General features: G+C 43.1%; 1 protein-coding gene across 1 annotated transcript in view; it reads right to left on the bottom strand.

The window, feature by feature from the left end:
- KCNK1 (potassium two pore domain channel subfamily K member 1) overlaps window positions 1-18506 on the bottom strand; it is a 53035-nt gene that overhangs the window by 10799 nt on the left and 23730 nt on the right. The gene's annotated exons all lie outside the window — the stretch shown is intronic.

Raw genomic sequence — 18506 nt, 5'->3', positions numbered from 1 at the left:
GTACATGGCAAGCAGTTATTTTGACATAATGTCAAAATAATGTCTAGTTGGAGGACCTTTTACTCCAATTCAACACGCATCTTACTAGGAGTAAGGGAAGTCAGGGGAAGAGAGCTCTATCTAGAAATAACTGCTGCGTAGACAGCGCCAAAAGTCGAAATAAGCTATTTTGAATTTAGCCCTGCTGTGTAAACATGCCCTATGGGAAAATTACAGCAGGAACCATTCCTCTACTAAATGACTCACTGGGCAAGGCATCCATCAGACTTCAAAAATTATCATTAAGGATGTGAGTAGAACTAGATTTCTATACGCATGGGGTAATCATGACCTTAGTCTGTTTTACTTTGAACTGCATACGGGGTCTCTCTTTTTGGTCTGTGTGTTTTTCTAGAGGCTCTAAATCTAAAATAAGCCACAGAGGTGGCTTTCAGTCTATAGAACCTGAAACTGCAGCCATCCGAGCCAGACCAAGGGTGGTGCAATACCACATAACTTTTATTTTATTTAAAGTGAATTTAGTAAACAAAGTTCAGACAAGTTCTAGGCATTTTATAGTTAAAAATAAATATGCTAGTTCATGAGGAGTCTCTTGAATCCTGTATTTCTGATCTTTTCCATCTCACAAGTCAGACAAAATAAACAAAACAAACTTTTTTGAAAGTTTTCTGGTGGTCTAAAAATTGATGAGAAGTATCTGAGAGAAAGCAATATAGAAACACATGGAAAAAACCCCATGTAGTGTAATTTCTTTGTTTATATAATTTAATGCATTAAATAGGAGTCTTCAGTACTATAGGAATTTTAATGGTGTGATGAATAATTCAGCTAAGTTCAACTATATGAACCCCAGGGGGGAAAAAAGTGTCATGCTGCAGGGCACTTCGTTTATGTTCATAGCATGACTCAAATACATTACAAGCCTCAAAGATTTTAAACACACACAAAACAGTTAATGCCGCTAACTTATTTACTGACTGATAGGCAACAACATTTTCATTCATCATTTCCAAGTGGATGTAAGTGGTCTGAGTAAAGTCAAGTGAGATTATAAAAGAACAGAGAACCATAAGAGAGACCTTGAACAAGCCTAATAGAATACCTAGCTCTTCCACAATTTGATCTGAGGAAGTGGGTCTGGCCCACGAAAGCTCATCACCTAATAAACCATCTTGTTAGTCTTGAAAGTGCTGCATAGTCCTGTCTTTTGTTTCAGCAAGACCAGACTAACACGGCTACATCTCTATTAGTAGCTCTTATACAGTGTTTTTCATTAGTAGCGCTCAAAGAGCTGGGCAAAGGAGATCAGAATAGTTTTCCCTTTCCCCATTTTACTGAGGGGGAGGCGGGAGACAGAAATGGAGGCACAGATACGACAGTTACTTGCCCAAAGTCACCTAACAGGACATATTCTATATAGAACTGTCCAGGTTAACAAGGTTCACAAATATCATGCAGTGTTACAATTATGTCTATTCCTTAACATGAACAAGATTTCAGTCCTGTAATGTTTTAAAGCTTCTGGCCGTACTCTGCTCTCAGTTACACCTCTGGAGTAACTCCCAGAATTATGCGGGCCATATCCTCAGCTGGTGTAAATCACCATTGTCCATTGCCTTCAGAGTTACACCACTTTAAAAAACAAAGTCAGCACCACAGCTGGTGCAAAGACCACATTTACCAGACAACTTTTCAGTGAAAAAGAATCTCACTGTTCGTGTATGGTAGTGATTCACATTTACTGCTAGTCTTTCCTGCGGTCTTCTGTTAAGAGATTACAAGTACAGTATAGCAAGAGAAGTGCAGAGGGAGAGCATGTGCACATGTAAACCTTAGTCATAGATAATAAGGATGAAAGAGACATAGTGGGTAATAAAATCTAACCCCATGCAGGCAGCGTGATTCTCCGCTATGCTAGTCCTCGAAGTGTCTAATCTAATTTCCTCTTAAACTTTTCTAACAAGGGCTTCTCAACTACAGGCAGTCCCCGGGTTATGTACAAGATAGGGACTGTAGGTTTGTTCTTAAGTTGAATCTGTATGTTGAATCTGTATGTAACTCGGAACTGGCGTCCAGATCCAGCAGCTGCTGCTGAAACTGATCAGCGGCTGATTCCAGGAAGCCCCGGGCAGGCCTGCAGACCTGGCAGGGGGATAGGGAGCAAAGCAGAGCAAAGCCGCGGAGCACGCGGGCGGCGGACAGCCCAGACGCGTCTGGGCTGCCTGCTGCCCACGTGTTCCGCCGCTTTGCTTCCTCTCCCTGGTCTGCTGGAGACCAGGGAGAGGGCCCCGTTTGTAAGTGCGGATCCGACATAAGTCGGATCCACGTAACTCGGGGACTGCCTGTACTTCCTTAGGTAGATAATTCCATCCCTTAATTGTCCTAGCTATAAGTATCCATTTTGCTATTGCCCTCAACCCAGATTTCTCATTCTTACTCATTCTGAGAAGTACATTATTGTGCAGACAGATGGATTTCAAAGCAGATGTTCATAAAGATACTACTCTGCATACATAAGGTGGCAGACTGTCCCTTGAAATACAGTTTAGGGGCTCATCTACACTTGAAATGCTGCAACTGCGCCACTGTAGCCATTACCTATGCCAATAGGAGGGTCTTCTCTTATCACCAAGGTAGTCCACTTCCCCAAGAAGTGGTAGCTAAGCTGCTAGGAGAATTCTCTCAGGGTGCATCTACACTGCACCCATAGCTCGAAATAAGCTACACAATTTGAGCTACACAAATTGCGTAGCTTATTTCGAGTCAACTTCAAAATAGCTTATTTCACAGCGCCAAATTATGAAATAACCTGCTGTTCTGAAATGTCCCTTACTCCTTGTGGAATGAAGTTTACAGGGGTGTCGGAATAGTGAGCCTATTATATTTTATATATTTATTTTATAACTGGCTTGCTGTTATTTCAGGATACCTCCAGTATCCCGAAATAGAGCTGCAGTGTGGACCTAGAGCTCTTTCGCAAAAAGATGTTCTTCCTTGTAAAATGAGGAATACCTATGCCAGAAAAACCCCTCTGTTCTTTCGATTTTTTTTTTTGCACAAAAGCACTCGAGGTGTGAACGCTTCACAACTTTTCGGAAAAACAGCCATTTTTCCAAAAAAACTCTGTAGTGCAGACATCACCTAAGATTGGAGCACCAAGTGGCAAGTGCCAGTACATAACAATACGTCAATTTCCATTTTTCTACTGAAATCTGCTCGGATCCTTCTGGGCTACAGGACATTGCCAACCCTGAGCGCTGTGGTGGGCCGGATTGGGCTTGCATGCCATATTGCCTGTCCGTGATTAAAAAAGTCCAAGTAACATATTTAGTAACTGAGGGTATGTCTACACTACAAAGTTAATTCGAACTAACAGCTGTTAGTTCGAATTAACTTTAATAGGGGCTACACATAGAAACCGCTAGTTCGAATTTAAATCGAACTAGCGGAGTGCTTAATTCGAACTAGGTAAACCTCAATTCTACGAAGAGTAACACCTAGTTCAAATTAAGTAGTTCAAATTAAGGGCTGTGTAGCCACTTAATTCGAACCAGTTGGAGGCTAGCAGCCAGGGAAACTCTTCTGCCCCCCTCCTGGCCCCGGAGCCCTTAAAGGGGCACGGTCTGGCTACGGTGCTTGTGCCAGTTGCAAGCCTGCCAGCACCCAGCCAGCAGACCCTGCACCTGGCACGGCATCAGCCAGCCACCCGCTGCCACCCAGCCCTCCACCTCTTCCCAGGACCAGGCTGGCGGCTTCCAGGAGCCTGCCCGGGGCCGCAAGAGGTGGGCGCCTGTCTGGTCTAGCGCGGAGATCGTGGACCTCATCGAGGTTTGGGGGGAGGCCTCCAACGTTCACGATCTCCACACTAGGCACAGGAATGCGGCTGTCTAGGGCAGGATAGCTACCAGCCTGGCCACCAAAGGCCACACGTGAACCCAGCAGCAGGCTTGCATGAAAATCAAGTTGTTCCAGTGAGACCCCCCCGACCCTGAGCTTAGAACATAAGAATGGCCGTACTGGGTCAGACCAAAGGTCCATGTAGCCCAGTAGCCTGTCTGCGGCCAGCACCAGGTACCCCGGAGGGGATGGACCAAAGACAATGACCAAGCGATTTGTCTCTTGCCCTCCATCTCCAGCCTTCCACAAACAGAGGCCAGGGACACCATTCCTACCCCCTGGCTAATATCACTCCATGGACCCAACCTCCATGACTTTAACTTCTCTTTAAACTCTGTTATAGTTCTAGCCTTCATAGCCTCCTGTGGCAAGGAGTTCCACAGGTTGACTATTTGCTTCGTGAAGAAGAACTTTCTTTTATTAGTTTTAAACCTGCTGCCCATTAATTTCATTTGGTGTCCTCTAGTCATTCTAATATGGGAACTAATGAAAAACTTTTCTTTATTCACCCTCTCCAAACCACTCATGATTTTATATACCTCTATCATATCCCCCTCAGTCTCCTCTTTTTTAAGCTGAAAAGTCCCTGTCTCTTTAGCCTCTCTTCATATGGGACCTGTGTTCCAAACCCCTAATCATTTTAGTTGCCCTTTTCTGAACCCTTTCCAAGGCCAAAATATCTTTTTTGAGGTGAGGAGACCACGTCTGTACACAGTACTGAAGATATGGCGTACCATAGTTATATACTTCCCCTCCTCCTCCTTCCCCTGGCTCCCCCCTTCCAGCTTCCTCCTCCCAGGTTTCCCCCTCCCTTTTCCCACACTCTCTCTTCCCCTCTCCTACCTCCTTTTCCCAGTCTCTCCAGAGGTTAACCCCCCCCCCAGTTTTGTTAAATAAAGAGCGTTTCTATTTTTGAACACACGTGTCCTTTATTTTTTAAAACAGGAAGGGGGGCTAGGGAGGGGTAAGTGGAAGGAGGTGAGGGAGGAAAGGAGCACGAGCCACCGAAAGGGAGGACTGGAGTGGCTCTGCGGGCTCCTCAGGGTGGAAGCTCTCCTGCAGGGCCTCCTGGATCCTAACAGCCCCCCGACTGACCCCCCCCAGATGGCAGCCTGCGGCAAGTACAGCCGGGCTGACGACCGAATGCTGTGATGTGCCGAGTGTGGGCACTAAGGGCACTCCAAGACAGGACTGTTTTGCTGTCCCTCATCGAGTTAGACAAGCAAGCGGGGAACCCTGAGAACTGTCTGTCCGTGGTGGGGGTCGGGTCCCTTTAAGCACAGCCCTAGGCTAGCCTGAAGCAGCAGCTCCACACCCTAAGTCCTAACCTGATGCCCTGCCGGCACTGGTTCCGGCCAGCCTTAACTTCGGTTCAGGGTTCACTCAATGTGGACATGCTATTTCGAATTAGCAAAACGCTAATTCGAATTAGTTTTTAGGTCTAGATGCACTAATTCGAATTTAACTTAATTCGAATTAATTAATTCGAAATAAACTGTTCGAATTAGCGCTGTAGTGTAGACATACCTTTGTACTCACTAATTCAGGGTATGGAACAAAGTGTAAACATCACTCAGTTCTGCAAGAAAAATTCACATAGAGAAAAAGAAAACTGCAAAACAAAGGGATTGCCAGACTGGATGAGACCACCAGTGGTCCATCTCGTTGAGCATTCTGTCACTGACAGTGATAGGAGGAAGGTACACCTTCCCACATAATGGAAGTTAATCAACAACCAGCCCTGAGGGAATGTTTCTCCTAATAGCCATTTAATGACTGCTTCTATATCTTGTACGTATCTGGATCTATAACTATATAATAATAATGATGTCACTTTCCAGGCATAGAATACACCTTATACATTTTTATCTTATAAAATGTTATTGTGCATATTTCATTGTCCATAGAAACCAATCTTTGTCTTATCCTTTTAAGTCCTTGACCTTTGATGAATAATTAACCTGTGAAATTAGCAGAGGGTAGTGGATAAAATATTTCCTTCTATTGGTTTACATTTGCTGTCAACTTTATTAATTGTTCCCTTGTTCTTATATCGTGAGTATACACAGATTCTACCTTCTCTGTAGAACTCACTTCACATGCTTCTCATGTTCTCTCTTATTGATCATTTCTAGTTATTTTCCTCATCTGTCTCTTCTATTACTACTATATCCTAGCACTGAGGAGCATATCATTAGGTGTGCCACTAGTCTATACAACAGCATTACAACACCTCCATTTTTTCTATCCCATTCTTTCTACACTCATACATTTGCTTTTTGGACTTCCACTAAGCAGATGTTTTCACTGAGCTGCCCACAGTGAGGCCAAGTCCCTTTTCCAAATGGAAACTGTCTGTCTAGAACTTAGTCTAGAGAGTGTATGTATTAAAAAAGCTTGCTGGGACATAAGTGATGAGGCAAGGGTAACAATATGCAGGATGAACAAAATAAAATTTTAAGGTAACTTTATGTAGCACAGCCATGATATATTGACATGCCATAATGTCAGATCCAATTTAAAATGTATTTTAAGTAATATTTCTTGCCGCCTGTATTTCTGTGAGGTTAAAAAAATAGACAAGTTTAGAATTGAAAAGGAACCAATTACTGGATTTAAAAATAAAGTGACAATTCCAGGTAGCTAGCTAATTAACTTCTCACCGCATATCTACCATGTGAGCACCTTTGCCCTCATTAAAGTTGGGAGAGAGAATAATGACAGAAGGATTTTGTTGACGTGATCAAAGAAATCCATTACAGCAGACCAGAAAAGATGGGAAAATGTTCCTTTAAGATGCACAAATAAACTACAAAAGGCAGCCTGAAAAGATTTACCACTTTGACTCATAGGTTTAAAACACAGCAATAATGTTGATCAAGACATAAAAGCAGAATCTTACATTATTAACACAATGGTAAAAATTATTATTTTAAGAGGTCAATAATACTGTGATAGATACATTTGATCATGTTTTCTAAGCAGGTTGACAGAATCCATCATGGAGGGCAGAAGGCAGAAAAGAGCCCAATGTCAGAAGCATAGGAAAAGAGACCATCATTGGGAAGGGGGGTAGAAGACTGTTCATTTTACAAAAATGTACCCACCAAAAAAAGAAAAGAAAAGAAAAATCAAAGGAGGGGTGGAGGCGTCTGCAATATTTATCATGAACCGTGGGTGAGGTATCATATGCTGTTATGTCAGTTTCCAAGTGAAATGGTAGCTATGAGCACGTTGTTGAAATACTACATATGAGAGTATAGGAGGTGAGACGTTTTGTATGGACAATGGACAATTCAAGTAGGTGAGATTCGGTGTAGGTCAAGTGCAGTGAGGTACAGAGAACAGCAGGCAAGCTTTTAGAAATGCCTATACTATACAGGCAGTCCCCGGGTTACATCAATCCGACTTACAAATGGGGGGCGGGGGTGCAGCTAGTGCAGGGTGTCTCCCCCACTGTCACCGCCTCCGGCGGCGCGGGGGGTGCTTCTCCCCAGCAGACCAGGGAGACGCGGAGCGGCTTTTCTCGTCGTGGAGGATGCGGGTCTGCTGGGGGGAACAAGACACCAGCCAAAAGGGGGCACCCCAGAGCGGAAAAATTAATTTCCTAGGGAACAGCAGGAGCAGCAGGCAGTGAGACCCATTGTGTTACAGTCCCCACCTTGGCAGCAACAGCTCTTTCCCTCTTCAGCACTAGAGCTGCAAGTATCTTGTCAGCATCACGTGAAATTAACAAGTCCCTTCCAGCCTGGCAGAGGTGAAGCTGAAAAATTACCCAGTGGTGTGGGTGGGCAAGAATGGGGAGGAGCAGGACAGAAGGGAAGAGGGGATAAGCCCCAACCCCACACCCTGGCTGGAGCGGAGCAGGGTAAGCCCCGAGGGGATGGGTCTGGTTGCAAAGTGGGTGAGTGGACAATGAGGACCCACCTGTGGCTAAACTCCTGTTCCCAACACAGAATTTTTCTTTTTTCTTTAAAATTAATCCTGTGGATAAATTCACACACACACACTTCACAGGAAGGGATTTCCATTTTCTGCTCAGCAGAATACAACAACAGCTTTGATTGTATCAATATTTCACTGTGCTCTCCAATGACTATTGATTACACTTAATACCCATTTCACTGAACCATCTGTAGCAAATTCTATTTGTAACAGTAATATGCATTGAATAAACTTTTTTTAGTTATAAAAAACAAAGATTCTGACTATTAAATGAATAACTGGGATCTTTCAGGTACCCCAAAAGGAAGATTTGGATATACAGGCAGTCCCCGGGTTACGTACAAGATAGGGGCTGTAGGTTTGTACTTAAGTCGGAACTGGCGTCCAGATTCAGCCGCTGCTGAAACTGACCAACGGCTGACTTCAGGAAGCCCGAGGCAGAGTTGCTCTGCCCCGGGCTTCCTGGAATTAGCCGCTAATCAGTTTCAACAGCAGCTGAATCTGGAAGCCTGGGACAGAGCAGCTGGGGTGCTGCCGGGTAGGTCTCCGCAGCGCCACACCTCAGCGCTGCGGCGACCAACCCGGCAGCACCCCAAGTACTGTACTCCAGGTGTCCCCAAGTCAGCTGCTGCTGAAACTGATCAGCGGCTGATTCCAGGAAGCTCGGGGCAGAGCAACTCTGCCTCGGGCTTCCTGTAGTCAGACGCTAGTCAGTTTCAGCAGCGGATGACTTGGGGACGCCTGGGGCAGAGCAGCTGCGGTGCTGCTGGGTTGGTCCAGTAGCACCGAGGAGCGGCACTGTGGGACCAACCCAGCAGCGCCCCAGCTGATCTACCACAGGCGTCCGCAACAAAAGCCTGGTCTGCTGGGGGGGGGGGGGGCGCACTAGCTGCGCTCCCAGCAGACCAGGGAGACGCGGAGCAGCTTTTCTCGCCCCGGAGGATGCAGGCTGCGGGACCACAGCGCGTCTGGGCAGTCCCGCCGCCCGCGTCCTCCGGGGCGAGAAAAGCCCCGTTCGTAAGTACGGATCCGATGTAAGTCGGATCCGCGTAACTCGGGGACTGCCTGTAGCATGAAACACTGAAGCTTATTAATTTTTAATTAAAATATCAACAAAAAAAACCTTCATATCAAAACAGTATGTGTTTTTCTTAGAATAAGGAAGTTGTATGAGAATCAGGGTCTTTTCCACCTAACTCCAGCTCCCCCCTCCCCCAAAATATGTACCAATTCCGACTTACATACAAATTCAACTTAAGAACAAACCTACAGTCCCTATCTTGAACGTAACCCGGGGACTGCCTGTATATGAGTCTTTCCTGTAGGAGCTACAGCTAAATTTGTGAAATTCCAATAGACAATCCCATTTTTAATATATTATATTTGCAATATGGCAGCTGAGGATTTGTGCTTCTTAAATGCAAATGTAAATGAGAGGTGGATTCATTGTAAAGATACAACTACTGATTGGGAAACAGAGTTAAGGCCTATGGAAACTTTAAAATTCCTAACTTTCTAATCTCTATTAAACACTAGGGTTGCCAGGTGTCTGGTTTTGAACTGGACAGTCCAGGATTTGCGCTTTCTTGTTTGGGAAACAAATCAAGAAAGTATAAATGAGAAAATATAAATGTCCGGTATTTTCTAAATAAGATGTAACGTAGATTGGGATATAATGTCAAGTGTATCTGGTATTTTTGTTGAAACCATTTGGCAACCCTCTTAAACACAGGTTTTCCTCTGGGAAGCGATTAAAATGGCATTGTGTAGTTCGGTTATTTGTTGTATCTTAGTAACTCCAAACTAACTGTGCACTTTTTAAATAAAAAGGCTGTTTTTGTAATTCAGCCTGGAATTTCACAGCTGGATTCCTTCTAAATCTTTGATGGTAAAGTGTGAGTTAATCAAGATTTAATTAATCTGTTGAAAATTCATGAACCAGATCAAAAACCCCACTTCCTTTCCAATAGTAATATATTCTCTGAAAGCCAATATGAAGAAAGTGGTAAAAATTAATTTTAACCAATAAAATAAGCACTTAAGACCAAGTGTACAAAGGGTCAGTAGGTCTATTGAGTCCTGAGTTCTTGCATAATCATGTCTTGTTAAAACTACGCTTTAATTTTACAGACCTCTAATTATAATTCCAGCTATACATTTGTCAGGAAATTTACCGATTTTCTAAACATACAGATTTTAAAAAAATCTAATATATTGTACAATATTTCATCCCTGACAGACTATATTTTGGTATTATTATCTAATGAACCAAAAGACAACTAAACACTTAAAACAGACATTCTGCCAATAGTCTGTAGCCTCCTTTAAAGAGTGATGCAACTAAATCAATGCACTGTAGCCTCTTTGAACTCAAGCAGTTTGGTGCATGAGAAATATATTATTTCTGAAGGCTGTCAGCTAAGTCAGAAACCTTTTCAACCCTCAATGTCCAGTTCATGGCGTTCACATATTAGCTTGCTGCCCCTGAAGCCAAACAGTGTGCATGAGAGCAAGTGTGTTCTTTACCACCTCTGTCATATCTTGCAAACTGTGAAAAGTGTCATATCTGGTGGCCCTTCGCAAAGCGTATGAAGTTTGCCAGACCTGCTAGGAGGCAGCAGCTGGTAGGGAGAAAAGGAGGATTGGTACTACAAACCAATATATACATACATACTCCTTTGATCGCTGACCATGCCTGCAAGATTTTGAAGGTAAATAATTTCTGAGGAATTTAAAAGGAGTAATAGAACTAAGAATAGCACAGGGATCTAGCCAGCCTTAACCCTTGAGACATGATATTACTCTCTTCATAATGACCCTCTTTTCTCTGTTGACTATTTTAATTTTTTTTTAAGTTGCTAGGGCACTACTTAGTATACAGTACTACAAACTGCAGATTAACAGTTCTTGGAATACCCCACGCAGCAAAGAATGACACTTCTTACTTTCAAAAATGAGACCAGTAAAATCATCTTTATAAAACGCCATGTGATTTTCAGATGATCCAACTAACTGTATCAAAGCATCAGCAAGTCTATCTCCAATTGGAGAGCATGGCTAAGGCTATTGTGCTCTCCCCGGCGCCCCCCCTCCCGCATTCTCATGGCCAGTGCTGGAAAGATCTCTGTAGATAGGTGAATTTTATCTTACTACATATTGCAGATGTGTATCTTGCTACTATGTTTTTTTTTGTCCTATTGCCATAATAGAAGAAACCCTTTTAAATATATGAAAGAAGTTGTAATAAGCAGAGCTTAGAACTTTTTAAGTGGAAAAAATAAGTAACAGACATCCATAATCTAATTACAGAGGTAATTAAAAATTTGACTAATCTAGATGAAGCATGACAAAATGATATGGTTTACTGTATTGCAAAAGCATAATGGGCAGATAACTTGAAAGGAACAGACTTGTCTATATTCATGGACAAAAATACTGCTGAATATGTTCTTGCATCATATCTGAGAAGAACTGACTCAATAACGTCACTTCTCAGCAAAAGCATCAGCCAGAAGTGTATATTCTCCATTTTACAATGTAGAAAAGACTTGACGTGGAAATTGATAGATTTTTTTCCATGCCATGGACCTGCTAATCCTGCTCAGCTTGCATTATATATGGGCTAAGCATATAGTATCAACTCAAGGTGAACCATCATACTACCCCAGAGCAAGTCTAATTGGCAAATCTGCATGAAAGCATTCATTCCAATTGTTGCCAAAAAGGAATTCACTGGAGAAAAAAAAGATACTGAAATGCTGTCATATTTCCAGGAACAATGAACATGCCTTTAAGGCCTAACTTTTCCATAACAAGTGAAAATCTGGATGTTGCAGCAACTTGGCACTCACCTTAAAATCATAACCCCTGTGAAAGTGTATGGCTGGAATTTTCCAGACCCAATATTGACATGTTACTTAGAACTATCCAGTGTGAACCTCCTTCTTACTAGGATACATTTAAACCTTAATCCTGATATAAGCTCCATATGGGTAGGGTCCAGTGGGCACACAGAACCCCAATTATTTCAATCAATTTGAGCCAATGTGTCATTAAAGATTTCAAGGTGCTCCATGCAGGTGCAAAGTTCCACACAGCACTCATCACAGGAATGAGAACTAAATTTACATGCTTATTTAGCAAATGTAGATCTACTATACCTTAGCAGAAAAATTCTGACTGCAATTTGAATTCATAAATGACACGAAAATATTGGTCTATTCCTCTCCCCTCCCTCCCCCATTGCTATTAGGGTTTAGTTTTGCTTATTTTTAAAGCTTAAGCCCTCGTGTAAGAATTTAGTACTGCTTAGCCATAAATTGGACCTACAGCCACAAAGGTTTATGGTGATCAAAGCAGGAATAATTTGGAGACTGGTAAAAATATGCATTTAGAAATAGCTAATAAAGACCTGGTGAATTTATTTCCATCTCCAGCAGAATCTCAAAGTTACAGCTATTTTCCCCTCCAACCTCAGATTCATCATATGACAGAAATAAAAATAAAGGCAACAAAAGGCTGCTGAATACAAGCCAGCCAACAGGTCAAAGACAAGGTTAGACTTCCTGAGGATTACTTTCAGCATACAGTAAATAACACCAGTTCTCTGTTTTTAAGTGGTTTACATGCCTGCCAGGTAGCAGATGGTCATATCTGTACCCGAGTCTAGCTCCCACCAGCAAGCTATTTCATTATGGCTGCTGCCTGGTAGAACTCAATCAAGAATCTCAGAGAAGTGCAAATGGTTTCTAAAAGGGGGAGCAGTATTTCTAATCCACCTGAAATGCTATAAACAAACATTTTTTTGAGTTGATTTTGCTTATGCTCTTTGTGCCTCTATGCACAGCAGCACATTTCTTTATGCTCTCCTCTCAGTCCTTTAACCATTACTTACCAAGGGCTAAATGGACCCACAGAAGAGAGCCCACACAGGCCTGGTACTGTGTACAGTGCCAAGCCCAATAGGCCACCAAGGCGCTCGTCTCACAACTACTACCCCTGGTATTGCAGTCCACTACAGCTGTGTCAGTTATGGTAACAGCAGCTTCGCAATGAAAGTGCAGAGCCCCAGAGGATGGAAACACACTGCCTTGGGGACGGAGGGGGGTTAGCGTAGGAGGATGAAGTTTTTTCATCTCCAGAAAGGCTTAGAGCTATGCTTTTTCATCTCGTGCAGTAACATTTTCTGTGCTGCATCCATTTTTAAAGTTCATCCCAATTACTTGAGCCTTCTGCCACTTGAAAGATTTTGTTTATGCATAGAGCACTGTAGGGATATACCAGCTGTCACTGCTGAGCCCAGCACCTGTGCCATATGGTTACTCAGCTTGAAAGGAACAAAAAGTCAGGTGCAGTTCATCAAGAACTGGCTTCTAAAAAAACCTGACATTGGGCAGCTGTTGCTGTCCCAAATACACCTTAGATGTTTGCACAGCTCTGAAGATGTTGCAGGGCTATTTACTGCAGTACTTTAATCAAGTATCTAATTAGTAAAAAAAAATAAATATGTAATTTGGCAAGGTTATACTTTCTAGCACTCAAGTGAGCGCAATTGTAAAAAAAAAAGGATATGTAATTTGGCAAGGTTATACTTTCTAGCACTCAAGTGAGCGCAATTGTAGTTCAGCCACCATTGGGGAATAAAGAGAGAGAGACAAACTAGCTGCAAATTATGCTAATCATAATCACCTCCCTCTCTCAAACAGATAGTATTCACCTCAAGTTCAAGAGGAATTGAGTGTAAGATCAATGACTGAGACCAGTTGTTCAAGGGGAAGAACCAAAGAGTTCTGCAATGTAAACAGTTAAAAAAAAATCACTTCTGCAAAGTTTCTTGCCATAAAAATGCAACCTTCCACCTACTGAGGAATGTATCTTCTTAAGGCTGATTTGAAATGAGAACACCAGGAAAGTCAGGTCTCTGTTTTGCAACATGAGGATGATAATTCCTACCCATGTACATAGGACATTTTGTCATTCAAAGCATAAATATTAACAATGTCATTTCCAATCATTTCAAATTTCAATATGTTTTCATATATAGAACGTCATTCGATAATGTCACAATTTCTGGAAATATTAAGGAAATGCAAGTATTTGCTACATATAATCATTGACTTGTCCTCCTTCCTTCCCAACACAAACTATTCCACACAAAATACACAAGTCTCCATTTCTATCGAACATCTTTTCAAACAGGAAAATCTATTTTGTAAGTAAAAATAAAAGACTTTTCTTTCTGAAGCTCAGTAAACGTTTTCACTTTGTGCTTTTACAGAGCAGACACTGTGATATACATGGGGTAGGGTGGGAGACAGAATTCCTGAGCCCCTGGACAAGGTGGTGGTGTCATAGCTCCATGCTCCCAGAAGGGGGCGGGGCCTCAGGCAGAAGGGGCGGGACTGGGGGCAGCCAGCTCTTAGAGCCGACTGGGAGCACCAAACCTTTTTGAATTGCCAGGCCCTGGAGCCCTGTGCTCTCCTCCCTCCCAGTCAACAGGACTGACTATACACAAGGAAATGCAAATAGCATGATATAACTCGGCAACTACACTGCTTTATCAGAGATTGTTCTTGTATTTGATGGGCTTTTGCTGACTCAGCCATTTCTCTACACAGAGTAGGCAGTGATGGGATCATTTTATTGAGAATGGCAGTATCTTTGCAGGAAGTTTGCCATTTCTTCCACAGGGGGAAAAAAGTAGAACATGGGTAATGTATGCAACAACTACAGGGTCAAGTCACATTGAAACTGATGTTAAACATGGAAATTTGGGCTGAGTGATTCATAACAGTCAGAACAAAGAACTGTCAGGATGTATGGGTTTGTATTCCTGATGGTGGCAATAGTTCACTGGTTGAGCTTGCACAAATTATTTATCCTCTGGCTCAGTTCACCCATGCATATACAATATTATTGTGCATATGCTTTGAGACCCAACAGCAAAAGATGCTAAAGAAACATAGCATTATTTCCATCTCCAATATTATTTACAGATGTGCCCAGATACAAAGTTCAGATCTCTTCTGTGAATTACCATAAAGTTAAGAATGTTCAGAGCCTTTAGTCTGGGCTCATCTCACACATAACCTGAATATAGTGCCTTGATTTAAAAATTATATGAAATTCAGTAACATGGAAGTTTTCAGGCATTACTTTAGGCCCTGAACCTGCAATTGGATTGATGGCCTGGATTGCTACATTCAGCTGGCTCTGTCTGTAGGGTTGCCAGGTGTCCAGTATTGACCCGGACAGTCCAGTATTTTTGCCTCCTGTCTGGTTAAAAAAAAACAAAAACAGAAAATACCGGACACCTAAAATGTCCGGTATTTTCTGGGTTTTTTTCCTTGCCAGGAGGCGAAAATACCAGACGCCTGGCAACACTACGACACACTCAGCAACCGAGCCTATAGCCCCCAGCCTCCGACACCCCCCGCCCCCACCTCCCCTGCTTACCTGGCTCTGCAGGGAAGCTGCGTTCTGGCTTGATCAAGAAAACAAAATGGCCACCAGCAAAGAGACTAAAGACCAAGGGGAAGAAATGCCTTCCCTGGGTCTTAGTGTTCAACCTCTCCCATTTCTATCCCTTTTCTGACTCTGCACGCACTGAAAGGGGCCATACTGTTTTATTTTATTTTATTTTATTGGCTTAACTCTGAGTCCCTTTTTTTTCTGGCTTAACAATTTTGGTCTCCCTCCCTCCCCCCCAACACAATTTTTTCCCCAGTGTGTTTTTTGGGGGGGGGGGGGCGGTTTTCAGTATTTTTGGTTAAACCATCTGGCAAACCTATCTGTCTGAAGGATCAGAACCTTACTTTTTAATAGCAGATGGAAAGGAGGAAAATGAAGAACTGTAATGAAGGGAAGCTGCAGAGGGGAGCCGAGTTAGTCTGTACAGGATAAACTTAAAAAACAACAAGCACTTTATAGACTAACAAAATACGTAAATGGTATCATGAACTTTCGTGGACACAGCCCACTTCTTCAGATGACTGGCATTATGAGTTTAAGATGTGCAGACCCAAAATAAATAGGGGAAAAGGGCGGGAGGGGGAGAAGGAAGGAAAAACAGAAGGGGGTGGGAAACAAGGAGCAGAGGGAATTAAAATATCAAAGGGAAAAACAAGTAGGCAGAACTGGTGTCTATAAGCACCTGAAGATTGGATAGTTAAAAGGAAGCAGATAAGGATCAAAGGGAACTAACACAAGAATCCACACAGAGAGCTGTTGGCACCTTCACTGAATGTTAGGTTGGTAATGTCCCAGCCATCCATTGTTCCGATTGAGGAGATGATGATCAGAATGAGAACTGAATTTGTGGATGAATTGTAATTCCAAGGCCTCCCTGTGTATTTGACTAGTAGAACTGGTTTGTGACAAGACAGCCACCTGGAGATCTTTTAAAGAGTGATTAGGTAGATTGAAGTGTTCCCCAACAGGTTTCTGTATGTTCCCTTTACCGATGTCTGATTTGTGTCCATTGATTCTTTCCTATAGGGACTGTCCAGTTTGTCCAATATACAGTAAAACTCCAATGGTCCGGCATCTGATGGTCCAGCACCATCAGGAACCCGGAAGTGCTCCGTGCAGCCGGACCATTGGAGCTGCTCTGCCCCCAGCTTCCCGGATTCAGCTGCTGCTAAAACTGACCAGCGGCTGAATCAGGGAAGCCGGGGGCAGAGCAGCTGGAGTGTTGCCGGGTAGGTCCCATAGTGCTACCCCTCGGGGCTGCGGGACCAACCCGGCAGCACCCCAGCTGTCCCCGATTCAGCCGCTGCTGAAACTGATCAGCGGCTGACTCCAGGAAGCCCTAGGTAGAAGTGCTCTGCCCCGGCTTCCTGGAATCAGCCACTGGTCAGTTTCAGCAGCAGCTGACTTGGGTAAGCCTGGGACAGAGCTGTTGGGGTGCTGCCGGGTTGATCCCCGCAGTGCCGAGGTGCGGCGCTGCGGGGACCAACCCCGCAGCGCCCCAGCTGCTCTGTCCCAGGCGTCCCGATTCAGCTGCTGTTGAAACTGACCAGCGGCAGCTGAATCAGGGATGCCTGGGCAGAGCCGGACCATCGGAAGGGGGGGGCTATGAGGGGTCTGGGGTCAGACCCCTCATAGCCTCCCCTTCCGATAGCCCGGCATATCTGATAATCTGGCACCCTCTGGGTGCTAAGGGTGCCAGATTATCGGAAGTTTACTGTATATAGCTGTGTGGCATTGCTGGCAAAGATCAAATTACTGGATGTGTAGTTGAATGATCCCCTGATTTGCTAGCTTATGTTGCTGTCTCCAGTAATGAATTTGTTTGTATAGATATGTGGGCAGAGTTGGCACTGCGGCTGATTGCAGGGCTGGGTTCCTGGATGCTTATGATGTGGTTGTTTAGCATGGTTACTGGAAAGAATCTGTTTCAGGTTGGGGGGTTGTCTGTAAGCGAGAATAGGCTTTTCCCCCCCAAGGCCTCAGAGTGAGGGATCCTTTTTCAAGATGCGGTGAGGAGTCCTGTGGCACCTTATGGACTAACTAAAGTGTTGGAGCATAAGCTTTCAGTTAGTCTATATAGGGCCACAGGACTTCTCGCCGCTTTTGCAGATTCAGACTAACACGGCTACCCTTCTGATACTTTTTCAAGATGGATTGCAGATTGTGTACAATGCATTGGAGGGGTTTGAACTGTGGACTTTGGCTGTATCTAAACTACATCCATTTTCTCGAAAAAAGGATACAAATTAGACACTTCAAAACTGCAAATGAAGCTGGGATTTAAATCTCCCATGCTTCATTTGCATAATGGCCGCCTCTTTTTTTCCTGAAACAGTGCTTTTCAAAAGAAAAATGGCTGTTTAGGTGAGGATCCAAAATAAACCCTTTTTTGAAAGATCCTGTACTGCTGTAAAAATGAGTACAGGATCTTTTGAAAAAAGGTTTTATTTTCAATCAATCCCTTTCTAAACAGCCATTTTTCTTTCGAAAAGCCCTGTTTTGAAAAAACGTGGTCGCCATTATGCAAATGAAGCATGGGAAATTTAAATCCCGGCTTCATTTGCAATTTCGAAGTGTCTAATTTACATCCCTTTTTCGAGAAAAGGGATGTAGTTTAGACAGCCTATATGTAACAACAAGTGGAATTCTGTTATTTTCTCTTTTGGGTCTGTCTTGAAGTAGTTCATGTCTGGGTACTTTTTTAGCTCTGTCAATCTGTTTTTTTACTTTTCCAGGTGGGTATTTCAGTTTTAGGAATGCTCTATATAGATCCTGTATGTGTGTGTGTGTCTGTGGGATCAGAGCAAATCTGGTTGTATCTTAGGGCTTGGTTGTATACAATAGATTGAGAAATGTGTCTGGGATGAAAGCTGGAGGCATGAAGGTAAGTGTAGCAGTCGGTGGGTTTCTGGTATAGGGTATGGAAAGGGGAAGACCAACTCTATCACACTTCTCACATCTTTCCCGGGGCTACTAAGGAACTTGAAAACTAGTTTTTTGCCAGATAACTTAACAGTTAGCAGCAGCACTATATGGAATTCCTATATAAAAGGAAATTAAATATTTGATCAATTCAGCTCTAATATGAATATATCCTGACATCTTGTGGCAAGTCACTTAAGGGAAATTGGTTAGTCTTAATTTTTTAATGTATATTCTTATTACTAACTAAGTAATAAGAGACAGACAGACAC

The sequence above is a fragment of the Pelodiscus sinensis genome, chromosome 3 (genome assembly GCF_052426305.1).
Source record: "Pelodiscus sinensis isolate ZL-2025 chromosome 3, ASM5242630v1, whole genome shotgun sequence".
Lineage (NCBI taxonomy): Eukaryota > Metazoa > Chordata > Testudines > Trionychidae > Pelodiscus > Pelodiscus sinensis.
The sequence above is the reverse complement of the archived record's forward strand: the minus strand, read 5'-3'. Positions and strand labels throughout refer to the sequence as shown.